Genomic DNA, 15,562 nt, shown 5'->3' on the forward strand with positions numbered 1-15,562 from the left:
TACTATACTACAGTATAAATATGGTGTGTACTATACTACAGTATAAATATGTTCTCTACTATACTACAGTATAAATATGTTGTGTACTATACTACAGTATAAATATGTTGTGTACTATACTACAGAATAAATATGTTCTCTACTATACTACAGTATAAATATGTGGTGTACTATACTACAGTATAAATATGTTCTCTACTATACTACAGTATAAATATGTCCTCTACTATACTACAGTATAAATATGTCCTCTACTATACTACAGTATAAATATGTTGTGTACTATACTACAGTATAAATATGTTCTCTACTATTCTACAGTATAAATATGTCCTCTACTATACTACAGTATAAATATGTCCTCTACTATACTACAGTATAAATATGTTGTCTACTATACTACAGTATAAATATGTTGTGTACTATACTACAGTATAAATATGTTCTCTACTATACTACAGTATAAATATGTTGTGTACTATACTACAGTATAGGGCATGTTTCCCAGGGTGTTGGCAGGGTATCCTCTGTGTACTAAGCTGCTCATTAACAATAAGAGACTCCCATAATCACTGCTGACTGATATTGACTGGCCTGTCACGCTGGCTCTCCCTCCGGGTCCGGACGGCCGACACACAAAACCCAGAGAGATAGGCAGGAGGGAGGAAGCAGCCAAAAACAGGGTCTACTATGCTTCTACTGTAGAATGTATAGCTACCATGGCCACTTTCTCTCTACATAGAAGATATAGACTGGCAGCCCTTCTCTGATTTCAAAGACTGCTACAGTGGATCACATGTGCAAAATAAAAACTATAGGCCTACTGTAGTTTCCTACTTAACAAGTCAAGCAAGAAACTTAAGCAAACTAGAGCTACAAACAATATGAATTATAGTTTTTTTTACAAAATAAATTCCTTTCATTGAACCTCTGTATTGATCTGTGTGGAAATAGCACTTAGGCTGAACTGATCTAGGATCAGCTTAGCCACCCCAAATTCTATCCCCAGATCAGTATATAGGGGCCACTTCATCAAGTCAGTTCCTGACAGTGAAGTGACCAACTGCCGAGCAACCGGCAGGAGGCATTTCGGGCAACCGCTACTGTTGACAAGCCTGACGAATGCACTGATATGCTGGGATGATTGATTGACAGGCGTGACAGCCAGTGGCAGGCTGTGAGTGGTGCTGTAGGGTGGCTATAGCAGAGGCTACTGCAGGTTTTGTCTGTGCAGGGGTAGACCACATTAGCATGTGTTCAGCGGAGCAGACCGAGATCAGGTGCTATCACACACACATCAATACTCACCACCACCAGTCCATCTCTCTCTCTTTCTCTCTCTCTACCTCTCTCCCTCTACATCACTCTCTCCCTACCTCTCTCTCCCCCTACATCTCTCTCTCCTACATCTCTCTCCCCTTACATCTATCTCCCCCTACATCTCTCTCTCCCCTATCTATCTCTCCCCTTACATCTATATCCCCCTACCTCTCTCTCCCCTACATCTCTCTACCCCTACATCTCTCTCCCCCTACATCTCTCCCCCTACATCTCTACCCCTACATCTCTCTCCCCCTACATCTCTCCCTACATCTCTACCCTACATCTCTCCCCCTACATCTCTCTCCCCTACATCTCTCCCCCTACATCTCTACCCCTACATCTCTACCCCTACATCTCTCTGCCCCTACATCTCTATCCCCCTACATCTCTGCCCCTACATCTCTCTACCCCTACATCTCTATCCCCTACATCTCTCTCCCCTACCTCTCTCCCCCCTACATCTCACTCCCCCTATATCTCTCTCCCCTACCTCCCTCAGATCCCCCTACCCCTCTCTCCCCCTACATCTCTCTCCCTCTACCTCTCTCAGATCCCCCTACCTCTCTCCCTCTACCTCTCTCAGATCCCCCTACATCTCACTCCCCTATATCTCTCTCCACCTCTCTCAGATCCCCTACCTCTCTCTCCCCCTACATCTCACTCCCCTATATCTCTCCCTCTACCTCTCTCAGATCCCCCTACCTCTCTCTCCCCCTACATCTCACTCCCTCTATATCTCTCTCCCTGTACTTCTCTCAGATCCCCCTACCTCTCTCCCCTACTTCTCTCTCCCACTACCTCTCTCTCCCCCTACTTCTCTGAGATCCCCCTACCTCTCTCCCACTACCTCTCTCTCCCCGACTTCTCTGAGATCCCCATCCCTCTCTCCCCTACCTCTCTCCCCCTACTTCTCTGAGATCCCCCTACCTCTCTCCCACTACCTCTCTCCCCTACCTCTCTCCCACTACCTCTCTCTCCCCCTACTTCTCTGAGATCCCCATCCCTCTCTCCCCTTACTTGTCTCAGTCCTTGCCCCTCTCCTTTCTTTTCCTCTCTTGTCACTTTTTCCACAATCTCCCTCCTCTCTCTCTGCCCTTATCCCACACACATCAACATCACACTCCAACCAAAGCCCTCTATTCCCTTTTCCAGCTAAAAGTTACACCATGCACACAAACGTTAGTTTCTTCTCCACAATGAGTCTGGATCTGAGTACCTCCCAGATGATTTCTAGAGCGCAAACACAATCTAACTGTTCTGATTGGTCCCAGAAACCTCTGGGTTGGGCCAAAGCCAGAACACACGTGGTTAAAATTGTGTTTCGAAAAATCGTCATTGGCTTTGATACTCTGATTGGTTAGAGATGATCCAATCACTGATGACTTTGTTTTGTACATCACCCCTCATTTTGACGTCAGAACGAACAACTTCAACGATGGCAGTCTCAGATAGATGTAGCAAACATAGAACAGTGGAAGAATTCAGTCTGAGTCGTCAGGCAACTCTACTCCCCCCTTAACGATACTCAAGGACAAGGGAACCATAATAACCACATTATGTCCCTCTTCATTATCTTGAATCGAACAGGACCTGCTGCCCCTTGATCAATAAATGGGCAAGTGTATTAAACTACGATGCTTTAAGGTGTTCAGCTGTGATCAGCTAATCCTGGCCGCTGAGGCTGCTGCGTCATCTAGAATAGATCATTTACATCGTCTAGTCTATTTGTAGTCTGCATTTTTATGGTCCTCCTTATTATAATGAGGATCTTCGCCGTTTGCGGTCTTGGAAAATCCTCCCCAGAGAAAAAGATACATTTCCATAAATGGGATTATAAATCAAATAACTAAAAAAATATGTATACTGTATATATATATATATTTATACTGTATATATATATATATATTTATACTGTATATATATATGTATACTGTATATATATATATATGTATACTGTATATATATATATATATACTGTATATATATATATATATATATATATATATATATATATATATGTATACTGTATATATATATTTTGGGGAAACGCTAAAAGCTGCACAAGTGTCCTGCCTGGCCCAGTAGTGAGTCACTCAGACAGTCATGGCAGGTCTGTCATTAGTGGGAGCTGAGCATGTCTATGGACAGCAGAGCGCTGGGTGTATTTAGTATGGAGGTCTATGAGGGCTGACTCACAAGGACAGCTGCCAAGGGAAACAGGGCTAGCCTGGAGTGTCAACTACATCCCCCAACCCACGAAACCCGCCACGGAATGAGGTAAACAAGGATATGTCAACAACAATGATGTCACAGAAGAGAAGGAAAGTTAGGGAACTACACACAGCGGACAAGGGTTCCATTATTAGGATGGAACTGTGACACGGGGATCTGATCCTGAATCAGGTGTTAAAGACAATGGGATCAGGGAGAGATCTTCTGAACCTTTATTTAACTAGGCAAGTCAGTTAAGAACACATTCTTATTTACAATGACGGCCTACACTGGCCAAACCCGGACGACGCTGGGCCAATTGTGCGGTGCCCTATGGAACTCCCAAACACGGCCAGTTGTGATACAGCCTGGATTCAAACCAGGGTGTCTGTAGTGACACTTCACCAACTCAACAGCAGCATCCACATCACCCCAATGACCTGCACTCTATTCTTCCATTAGAAGCAACTCCTCCTGTTTGAATGAGTGAGGATAGGGTGGCCAAATTGCGGTAAATTTACCCATAATCCCAGGTTGTCCCAAAATTACGGTTGGAGGATTCCGGATTTCCTGCTTATTCCCTCTTACCTCCAGAAGTCTTCCAACCAGTATTTCTGAAAACCTGGGAATTTTGGGGAGATTACAGAAATGTTGCCAGTCTCCTAGGTCTATCTACCCCTGTATGTCCTCTGGTGTGTTTGCTTTAGTGATGCAGTGTATTACGTTCCAGCCGGCTGTGGACGGCTTAGTGAAATGACATCTGCCCTTCTGGTCAAGAGGAAGTAAACAGTCAGCCGTTGTCCCTGGATACCTCGCCAGCAACGACCCCAGGCAAGCTGACAACAGGGAGCAGACCATGTCAGAGCTCCATGTGAAAATAAATGGATCGATACATCCTGAATCCTTCAGAAAGAACATGTTGGAGCTCTGAGCTCATTCTGCTCAAACACTCGTGAGAATCAGAACATCTGAAATGCTCAACACAAAACATTCGTAGATATTATTTTCTTTATTCTTTAGCATTCGTACATGATCTAGTCAAACCCTCATGAAAATAAACATTCCCTGTTCTCTTGGTCACCACGGCAACTGTCCACAGTCCTCTATAAAGAAACATGGTTCTGTCCAGGACCATCTCATCAGTCCAGTGTTCATTGGGAACGAGCTTCAGAGCAACTTACTACAGAGAGTTTTTCTATCTGTCCCCTTTACGTCCAAGCCTCCAGCTCCCTTGTCTCAGCTCCCAAACTAACACTGCTGACTTGGCTGTACTCCAGTAGCGAGCGCTATTGAGAGTGTGACTTACGTTTAGCCCACTAATGCTACCTATGTAGGTTAAAGACCCCCTTGTGGTCTACAAAACACAACACCGCCCAGGGGGACATCTCAAGGTGAAGTCCAACCGTGCCAAAGCACTCAGCTCTCAAACAATACCCTCCGTTTCAGCACTGCCAGGAAGTAATGGGATGCAATAGGAGGATGAATGACTCAGTTCTCAGGAGAGAACTTATAGTTACAAGCCACGCAGAATAAATATCTGGCCGCGCAGAGAAGCACTAGATTGAATTCCTTTAGAAACGTTTCAAACCACTGTGGGAATTGTGATTGAATCAACGCAATATTAGCCATTTTCAATTTAACATACCACAACAAAACAAACGAAGCAAGACATCGTGCGCAAAACTAACTTTGCAAGATATTTTTGCATTGATGTGCATGACTCAGGCCCGTACTCTACACAGACCGGTGCGCCATAACCAATCAGAGCTGCAGTAGGTCTATATGCAAATAGCCATTGCCGTATATGGATCTGTGCCATTCACTTTGAACTGGACTCTGTTTAGGCTACAGAGAGCTGCATGTGCATGTTCATATTCTTTGCTAGGTAGTGAGTTATTAACCCAACAATGGGGGAGAGGTTGCTTCCAACAAGAGCACCACACCTGTACACTTCTAGCCATCTTTGAAAAGCCAGTCAAGTAAAAAGCTTTTTTTTATGTCTTAAAGGGCCAGTGTTGTATTTTGAGGTACGTCTTGAATAAGCTAAGTAGCCAATAGGCAGAGGGTAGCATCATTTGTCTGATTCTCTGTAATAATGGTGTGGGAATAATAATGCCTTTTATTTTGTAAAGTGGTTTCTTGCATCAAACACAACATTTTCAGTCACCTCCTTGTATGAGTGGATAAACAGGTTCATGTTAAGCCCTGTCTCATGGAATGTAGGTCTACATTGAACACCACACATTGGCTGCTACTGTAGGCTGAATGATAGAACAGCTATTTGCATGTTAAAATGTTATGAGATGCATTTTCTCCATTGTTTTTGATGGAAGGCCCCTCTGGTAGTCCTACATTATGATCAAATAGCCACAGTAGCCAACTTGGCAACTGTTAAAACTGTAACTTAAAGCGGGTACAGTCTCAGTAAACACGCACCGGAAGTTGCACAGAATTTTCAAGTTTGCGCTCAGCAGACCTGAAATTTGCTCAGTTCTGATTTTTTTTTGAGGGAACATTGGTTACACGTGTAACAGTATAGCTTCCGTCCCTCTCCTCGCCTCGAACCAGGAACCCTCTGCACACATAGACAACAGTCACCCTTTAAGCATTGTTACCCATTATTCCACAAAAGCCACAGCCATTACAGAGCAAGGGGAACAACTACTTCAAGGTCTCAGAGAGAGTCTGGCACACGGTCAAGTACAGTACGACAGTGAGTGAACGTGTGGAGGAAGAGAGAGAGAGTTTTCCTCCGATCCTCTCCTCCTGTGCGTCTTGAACGGAAAGAGGATCGTGTTGCGTTGCCACTTCATTATCCCTAACTGTCCTCTGTGCTTACACAGGATTCTCCCAGAACCTCAATTCACTAAATGGGTTTAGGAATCAATAGGAGGAAGACAAGTCCTCACTCAGAATGAGTAGACACATTCATCACAGAGCACAGGACAGAGGCTAAAACACAGGCAGAGGCCGGGCTAAAACACAGGCAGGACAGAGTCTAAAACACAGGTAGTACAGAATCTAAAACACAGGCAGTACAGAATCTAAAACACAGGCAGTACAGAGGCTATAACACAGGCAGAGGCCGGGCTAAAACACAGGCAGGACAGAGTCTAAAACACAGGCAGAGGCCGGGCTAAAACACAGTCAGGACAGAGTCTACCACACAGGCAGGACACAGGCTAAAACACAGGCAGGACAGGGGCTAAAACACAAGCAGAGGTCGGGCTAAAACACTGGCAGGACAGAGTCTAAAACACAGGCAGGACACAGGCTAAAACACAGGCAGGACAGGGGCTAAAACACAGGCAGGATAGAGTCTAAAACACAGGCAGGATAGAGTCTAAAACACAGGCAGAGGCCAGGCTAAAACACAGGCAGGATAGAGTCTAAAACACAGGCAGAGGCCAGGCTAAAACACAGGCAGGACAGTGGCTAAAACACAGGCAGGATAGAGTCTAAAACACAGGCAGGATAGAGTCTAAAACACAGGCAGAGGCCAGGCTAAAACACAGGCAGGACAGGGGCTAAAACACAGGCAGGACAGAGGTTAAAACACAGGCAGGATAGAGTCTAAAACACAGGCAGAGGTCAGGCTAAAACACAGGCAGGACAGAGGCTAAAACACAGGCAAAGGCCAGGCTAAAACAAAGTCAGGACAGAGGCTAAAACACAGGCAGGACAGAGGCTAAAACACAGGCAGGACAGAGGCTAAAACACAGGCAGGACAGAGATTAAAACACAGGCAGGACAGAGGCTAAAACACAGGCAGGACAGAGATTAAAACACAGGCAGGACAGAGGCTAAAACACAGGCAGGACAGTCTAAAACACAGGCAAAAACACAGGCAGGAAAGAGGCTAAAACACAGGCAGGACAGAGGCTAAAACACAGGCAGGATAGAGGCTAAAACAGAGGATAAAACACAGGCAGGATAGAGGCTAAAACACAGGCAGGATAGAGGCTAAAACACAGGCAGGATAGAGGCTAAAACACAGGCAGGACAGAGTCTAAAAGACAGGCAGGATAGAGGCTAAAAGACAGGCAGGACAGAGGCTAAAACACAGGCAGGACAGAGGCTAAAACACAGGCAGGTCTTTGTTGTAAATAAGATGTTGTTCTTAACTGACTTGCCTAGTTAAATAAAGGTAAAAAATAAAATAAAAAATACAATTAAATTAAAATTAAAATGTCAAATAAAAGACAGGCAGATCCCAGGGAGGGATCACTGGAAACCAACTACAGATGAAGACAGGATCCCACAGACTCGTTGGTTTGGAAGACAGTTCTGCTTTAACTGTCTATGTACATTCAGTGTAGAAAAGTGTTGGTAGTAAGTACAATGTGGAGTTTTGGGCTGTCGTACATACAATGACTTGACGCTTCTGAGTGAGGTCCTCTCTGTTACACTGAGTGTGAACTATGTGTGGCAACAGAGGGAGAGAGAGAACGTGAGGAGGGGAAAAGGATGATGGGACGGGGAAGAGTAACGAGAGTAGCAGTTAAAAGGGAGATAAAGGTGTGATATTGGGGTTGGGGTTTTCAAACGGAGCTCGATCCCCCACGAGAAATGATCTCAATCCCAGCAATTATGTTGGAGATCATCCAGGGAGGGGCAGAGACAGAGGGACTAACCCAGACCAAGATGCACTGCTCTGGGCTAGATTGTCCCCCTCCCAGGACTGGCCCGGAGGATCACACACATCCCCTCACTTCTTCCCGTGTCCTTGACACCAGACCTGCGGAATTCAAGTGGATGGAAAACCACCTTTCCCATTCCCAGTATCCACCGCTTTTCACACATAATATACAATACATTCATTTCGCAGAGAGCGACTGCACTACATGTCGCGACGTGAGGAAGATTCTGGAATATTTAGTGAATACACAGCACAGTACTCACTCCACATAGAGAATAGTGTGGAGGGCAGGAATTCTGATCTGGAGAGAATGACAGGAGGGAAATGGGGCGATGGAACAGCTGAAGAGAAATAGAACCCTTGTTACGAATCCCTTTTGGCCCGACAGTCTAGGGGGGATGGTAATGAGACCCGTAACATAACTCATGCAAATTATTATTGTGACAAAGTAAAAGTGTGAACGAAATAACCACGACAACAGAAATCTACCGTCAAACTCCAGGTTTATTTATAAACACACGGTAATGGGGGGAGCAGGAAAAGGGGCTGAGCTGGACCCAAGGAAAGAAACCATAAGTATTCAAAAACACCCCTAAGCTAGACTAGCCTACTTTAACAACAGCTAACTAACTAACCAAAACTACAGTGGGTGGTCCGCCCAGTTCTAACTAGTGTATTTAACAAAGTTCACCTACGGGTAGTGTATGCCCATGGGCGACTTGTCTTGGTTTCCCCCTTTTCCCACCAGCAAACAAACAAACACCATAACCAAAAACAATACTCACAGGTGATGACAAAGTGCTATGGAGGTGCTTAAACAAAAGAGAGGTTAAGACACAAAGCGAGAGTGAAACACAGAGACCTACAGACATGGCATTTACAGAGAGATTGAGCTAGAGATTGAGCTAGAGATTGCTCCAGAGCAAACAAATGATGGGGTTTTTAAACCATGGGGAAGGAACTGTGATAGGGTAGGAAATAGGAGGAGGTGTGTCTTCTGATTGATGATTGATTGTTGACTGATTGGGGAGTGATGATTTTCACCTGTGAGGGGAGAAGGAGAGAAAAGAAACACACACAGGATACACACACACACAGGATAACTGTATCCGTAACAACCCTCAACACACGTCAAGGTCACTGGCAGGCTGGTGTGAAGGTCAGAACATAGCATGACGTTTCGAAACGGACATTCAACGGTAAATTCAATCGGTGATCTAACTGTTAGCCACAGTGTCCGTTTCCTGTAGGCCTCCCTGTTGAGAAAATAAGAGCATTTAGAAATGGACGCTGTGTTCTGCCCTTCCCTCTAAATCTCCTTATCTCTCTTGAGAGGCAGAGAGAAAGTGTAACGGTTCTCTTGTGGTGAAGGAGAGTCGGACCAAAATGCAGCGTGTAGATTGTGATCCATGTTAAATAAACAAACGTAAAACACGAATCAATAACAAACACTACAAAACAAAGAACGTAACGAAAACCGAAACAGCCTATACTTGTGTAAACTAACACAGCGACGGGAACAAGGACACTAAGGACAATCACCCACAAAACACTCAAGGAATATGGCTGCCTAAATATGGTTCCCAATCAGAGACAACGATAAACACCTGCCTCTGATTGAGAACCACTTCAGACAGCCATAGACTTAACTAGAACACCCCACTAAGCTACAATCCCAACACCAACACACCACATACAAAAAACCCATGCCACACCCTGGCCTGACCAAATAAATGAAGATAAACACAAAATACCTCGACCAGGGCGTGACAGAACCCCCCCTAAGGTGCGGACTCCCGGACGCACCTCAAAACAATAGGGAGGGTCCGGGTGGGCGTCTGTCCATGGTGGCGGCTCCGGCGCGGGACGTGGACCCCACTCAATCACTGTCTTAGTCCCTCCTCCTCGCGTCCTTGGATAGTCCACCCTCGCCGCCGACCATGGCCTAGTAGTCCTCACCCAGAACCCCACAGGACTGAGGGGCAGCTCGGGACTGAGGCAGCTCGGGACTGAGGGGAAGCTCGGGACTGAGGGGAAGCTCGGGACTGAGGGGAAGCTCAGCACCGAGAGGAAGCTCAGCACCGAGAGGAAGCTCAGCACTGAGAGGAAGCTCAGGCAGGTAGCTGAATCCGGCAGATCCTGGCTGGCTGGCGGTTCTGGCAGATCCTGGCTAACTGGCGGATCTGGAAGAGTCTGGTTGACTGGCGGATCTGGAAGAGTCTCGTTTGCTAGCAGATCTGGAAGAGTCTGGCTGACTGGCAGATCTGGAAGAGTCTGGCTGACTGGCGGATCTGGAAGAGTCTGGCTGACTGGCGGATCTGGAAGAGTCTGGCTGACTGGCGGATCTGGAAGAGTCTGGCTGACTGGCGGATCTGGAAGAGTCTGGCTGACTGGCAGATCTGGAAGAGTCTGGCTGACTGGCGGATCTGGAAGAGTCTGGTTTGCTAGCAGATCTGGAAGAGTCTGGCTGACTGGCAGATCTGGAAGAGTCTGGCTGACTGGCGGATCTGGAAGAGTCTGGCTGACTGGCAGATCTGGAAGAGTCTGGCTGACTGGCGGATCTGGAAGAGTCTGGCTGACTGGCGGATATGGAAGAGTCTGGCTGACTGGCGGATCTGGAAGAGTCTGGCTGACTGGCGGATCTGGAAGAGTCTGGCTGACTGGCGGATCTGGAAGAGTCTGGCTGACTGGTGGATCTGGAAGAGTCTGGCTGACTGGCGGATCTGGAAGAGTCTGGCTGACTGGCGGATCCTGGCAGACTGACGGATCTGGCTGCTCCATGCTGACTGGCGGCTCTGGCTGCTCCACGCTGACTGGCGGCTCTGGCTTCTCCATGTAGGCTGACAGCTCTGGCGGCTTCTTACAGACTGGCAGCTCTGGCGGCTCCGTGCAGACTGGCAGCTCCTTGCAGACTGGCAGCTCCTTGCAGACTGGCTGCTCCATGCAGACTGACAGCTCTGGCTGCTCCATGCAGACTGGCAGCTTTGGCTGCTTCATGCAGACTGGCAGCTCCTTGCAGACTGACAGCTCTGGCTGCTCCATGCAGACTGGCAGCTCTGGCTGTTCCATGAAGACTGACAGCTCTGGCTGCTCCATGCAGACTGGCAGCTCTGGCTGTTCCATGAAGACTGACAGCTCTGGCTGCTCCAAACAGGCAGGAGACTCCGGCAACGCTGTAGAGGCGGAAGGCTCTGGCAGCGCTAAACAGGCGGGAGACTCCAGCAGCGCAGGAGAGGCGGAAGGCTCTGGCAGCGCTAAACAGGCGGGAGACTCCAGCAGCGCAGGAGAGGAGGAAGGCTCTGGCAGCGCTGGAGAGGCGAGGCGCACTGTAGGCCTGATACATGGTGCTGGCACTGGTGGTACTGGACCGAGAACACGCACAGGAAGCCTGGTGCGGGGAGCTGCCACCGGAGGGCTGGTGTGTGAAGGTGGTACTGGATAGACCAGACCGTGCAGGTGCACTGGAGCTCTTGAGCACCGAGCCTGCCCAACCTTACCCGGTTGAATGGTCCCGGTCGCCCTGCCAGTGCGGCGAGGTGGAATAGCCCGCACTGGGCTATACAGGCGAACAGGGGACAACGTGCGCAAGGCTGGTGCCATGTAAGCCGGCCCAAGGAGACGCACTGGGGACCAGATGCGTAGAGCCGGCTTCATGGCATTTGGCTCGACGCTCAATCTAGCCCGGCCGATACGCGGAGCTGGAATATACCGCACCAGGCTATGCACCCGCACTGGGGACACCGTGCGCACCACTGCATAACACGGTGCCTGCCCGGTCTCTCTAGCCCCCCGGTAAGCACAGGGAGTTTGCGCAGGTCTCCTACCTGGCATAGCCATACTCCCTGTGTGCTCCCCCCAATACATTTTTGGGGCTGACTCTCAGGCTTCCATCCGCGTCGCCGTGCTGCCTCCTCATACCAGCGCCTCTCCGCTTTCGCCGCCTCCAGTTCTTCCTTGGGGCGGCGATATTCTCCAGGCTGAGCCCAGGGTCCTTCACCGTCCAGTTCGTCCTCCCATGTCCATTCCTTCTCTTGCTGCACCTTGGGGCGGCTACACTCCCCTGGTTTAGCCCAGGGTCCTCTCCCATCGAGGATTTCCTCCCAAGTCCAGAAATTCTTGTCACGCTGCTCCTGCTGCTGTTGTTGCCTGTTACCACGCCGCTTGGTCCTGTTGTGGTGGGTGACCCACTCCAATTTGCTTACCTCCCAAATAGGTCCACAGACGATGCAATCTCAACCACACTGCACACTGCCCTGACCCACCTGGACAAGAGGAATACCTATGTGAGAATGCTGTTCATCGACTACAGCTCGGCATTCAACACCATAGTACCCTCCAAGCTCGTCATCAAGCTCGAGACCCTGGGTCTCGACCCCGCCCTGTGCAACTGGGTACTGGACTTCCTGACGGGCCGCCCCCAGGTGGTGAGGGTAGGCAACAACATCTCCCCCCCGCTGATCCTCAACACGGGGGCCCCACAAGGGTGCGTTCTGAGCCCTCTCCTGTACTCCCTGTTCACCCACGACTGCGTGGCCACGCACGCCTCCAACTCAATCATCAAGTTTGCGGACGACACAACAGTGGTAGGCTTGATTACCAACAACGACGAGACGGCCTACAGGGAGGAGGTGAGGGCCCTCGGAGTGTGGTGTCAGGAAAACAACCTCACACTCAACGTCAACAAAACTAAGGAGATGATTGTGGACTTCAGGAAACAGCAGAGGGAACACCCCCCTATCCACATCGATGGAACAGTAGTGGAGAGGGTAGCAAGTTTTAAGTTCCTCGGCATACACATCACAGACAAACTGAATTGGTCCACTCACACTGACAGCGTCGTGAAGAAGGCGCAGCAGCGCCTCTTCAACCTCAGGAGGCTGAAGAAATTCGGCTTGTCACCAAAAGCACTCACAAACTTCTACAGATGCACAATCGAGAGCATCCTGGCGGGCTGTATCACCGCCTGGTACGGCAACTGCTCCGCCCTCAACCGTAAGGCTCTCCAGAGGGTAGTGAGGTCTGCACAACGCATCACCGGGGGCAAACTACCTGCCCTCCAGGACACCTACACCACCCGATGTTACAGGAAGGCCATAAAGATCATCAAGGACATCAACCACCCGAACCACTGCCTGTTCACCCCGCTATCATCCAGAAGGCGAGGTCAGTACAGGTGCATCAAAGCTGGGACCGAGAGACTGAAAAACAGCTTCTATCTCAAGGCCATTAGACTGTTAAACAGCCACCACTAACATTGAGTGGCTGCTGCCAACACACTGTCATTGACACTGACCCAACTCCAGCCACTTTAATAATGGGAATTGATGGGAAATGATGTAAATATATCACTAGCCACTTTAAACAATGCTACCTTATATAATGTTACTTACCCTACATTATTCATCTCATATGCATACGTATATACTGTACTCTACATCATCGACTGCATCCTTATGTAATACATGTATCACTAGCCACTTTAACTATGCCACTTTGTTTACTTTGTCTACATACTCATCTCATATGTATATACTGTACTCGATACCATCTACTGTATGCTGCTCTGTACCATCACTCATTCATATATCCTTATGTACATATTCTTTATCCCCTTACACTGTGTATAAGACAGTAGTTTTAGAATTGTTAGTTAGATTACTTGTTGGTTATCACTGCATTGTCGGAACTAGAAGCACAAGCATTTCGCTACACTCGCATTAACATCTGCTAACCATGTGTATGTGACAAATAAAATTTGATTTGATTTGATTCTGTAACGGTTCTCTTGTGGTGAAGGAGAGTCGGACCAAAATGCAGCGTGTAGATTGCGATCCATGTTTAATAAACAAACGTAAAACACGAATCAATAACAAACACTACAAAACAAAGAACGTAACGAAAACCGAAACAGCCTATACTTGTGTAAACTAACACAGCGACAGGAACAAGGACACTAAGGACAATCACCCACGAAACACTCAAGGAATATGGCTGCCTAAATATGGTTCCCAATCAGAGACAACGATAAACACCTGCCTCTGATTGAGAACCATTTCAGACAGCCATAGACTTAACTAGAACACCCCACTAAGCTACAATCCCAATACCAACACACCACATACAAAAACCCCATGCCACACCCTGGCCTGACCAAATAAATGTAGATAAACACAAAATACCTCGACCAGGGCGTGACAGAAAGGAGAGAGAGAAGGGGTGGGTAGAAAAAGAGTGCAAGACAGAAAGATAAAGAGAGAGAGAGAAAGAGAGAGAGAGATGAAGAGAAAGAGAGGTAACATCACATCGGGAGGAGAGAGAAGGGAGACGGAAGGAGAATGGGGAAGTTAGGGAGGAGGGGTGGGAGGGAGGAAGGAGGACAGACAGAACAGAAGTCATTGGTCATCTTTTGTTTCTGTGTTGAAGATGTCTGTAGCTTTGGGCTGAAAGGCTTGGATACCACAAGACAAGACAGGACAGGACACGGTACGGCAAGGACAGGAGGACAACAAAAGGAAACCCACTCAACCTCCCCATCCTGAACCACAGAAGAGAGAGAGGGGAGAGAGAGAGAGAGAGAGAGGGGGGAGAGAGAGAGAGAGAGAGAGGAGAGAGAGCGAGAGAGAGAGAGAGGAGCATGATGGAGATGGTGAGAGAAAGAGAGGACAGGGAGAGGAGCAATAAACAGAGAGAGACGACAGAAAGACAGAGAGAGTGACATACTGGCATACTGGCTGTAGAGAGAGTGACATACTGGCTGTGGCTGTCAAAAGAGTGACATACTGGCTGTAGAGAGAGTGACATACTGGCTGTAGAGAGAGTGACATACTGGCTGTAGAGAGAGTGACATACTGGCTGTAGAGAGAGTGACATACTGTCTGTAGAGAGAGTGACATACTGGCTGTAGAGAGAGTGACATACTGGCTGTAGAGAGAGTGACATACTGGCATACTGGCTGTAGAGAGAGTGACATACTGGCTGTGGCTGTCAAGAGAGTGACATACTGGCTGTAGAGAGAGTGACATACTGGCTGTGGCTGTCGAGAGAGTGACATACTGGCTGTAGAGAGAGTGACATACTGGCTGTAGAGAGAGTGACATACTGGCTGTCGAGGGAGTGACATACTGGCTGTAGAGAGAGTGACATACTGGCTGTAGAGAGAGTGACATACTGGCTGTAGAGAGAGTGACATACTGGCTGTAGAGAGAGTGACATACTGGCTGTAGAGAGAGTGACATACTGGCTGTAGAGAGAGTGACATACTGGCTGTAGAGACAGTGACATACTGGCTGTAGAGAGAGTGACATACTGGCTGTAGAGAGAGTGACATACTGGCTGTAGAGACAGTGACATACTGGCTGTAGAGAGAGTGACATACTGGCTGTAGAGAGA

This window comes from Oncorhynchus nerka, linkage group LG2 (genome assembly GCF_034236695.1).
Source record: "Oncorhynchus nerka isolate Pitt River linkage group LG2, Oner_Uvic_2.0, whole genome shotgun sequence".
In the NCBI taxonomy this organism is placed as follows: domain Eukaryota; kingdom Metazoa; phylum Chordata; class Actinopteri; order Salmoniformes; family Salmonidae; genus Oncorhynchus; species Oncorhynchus nerka.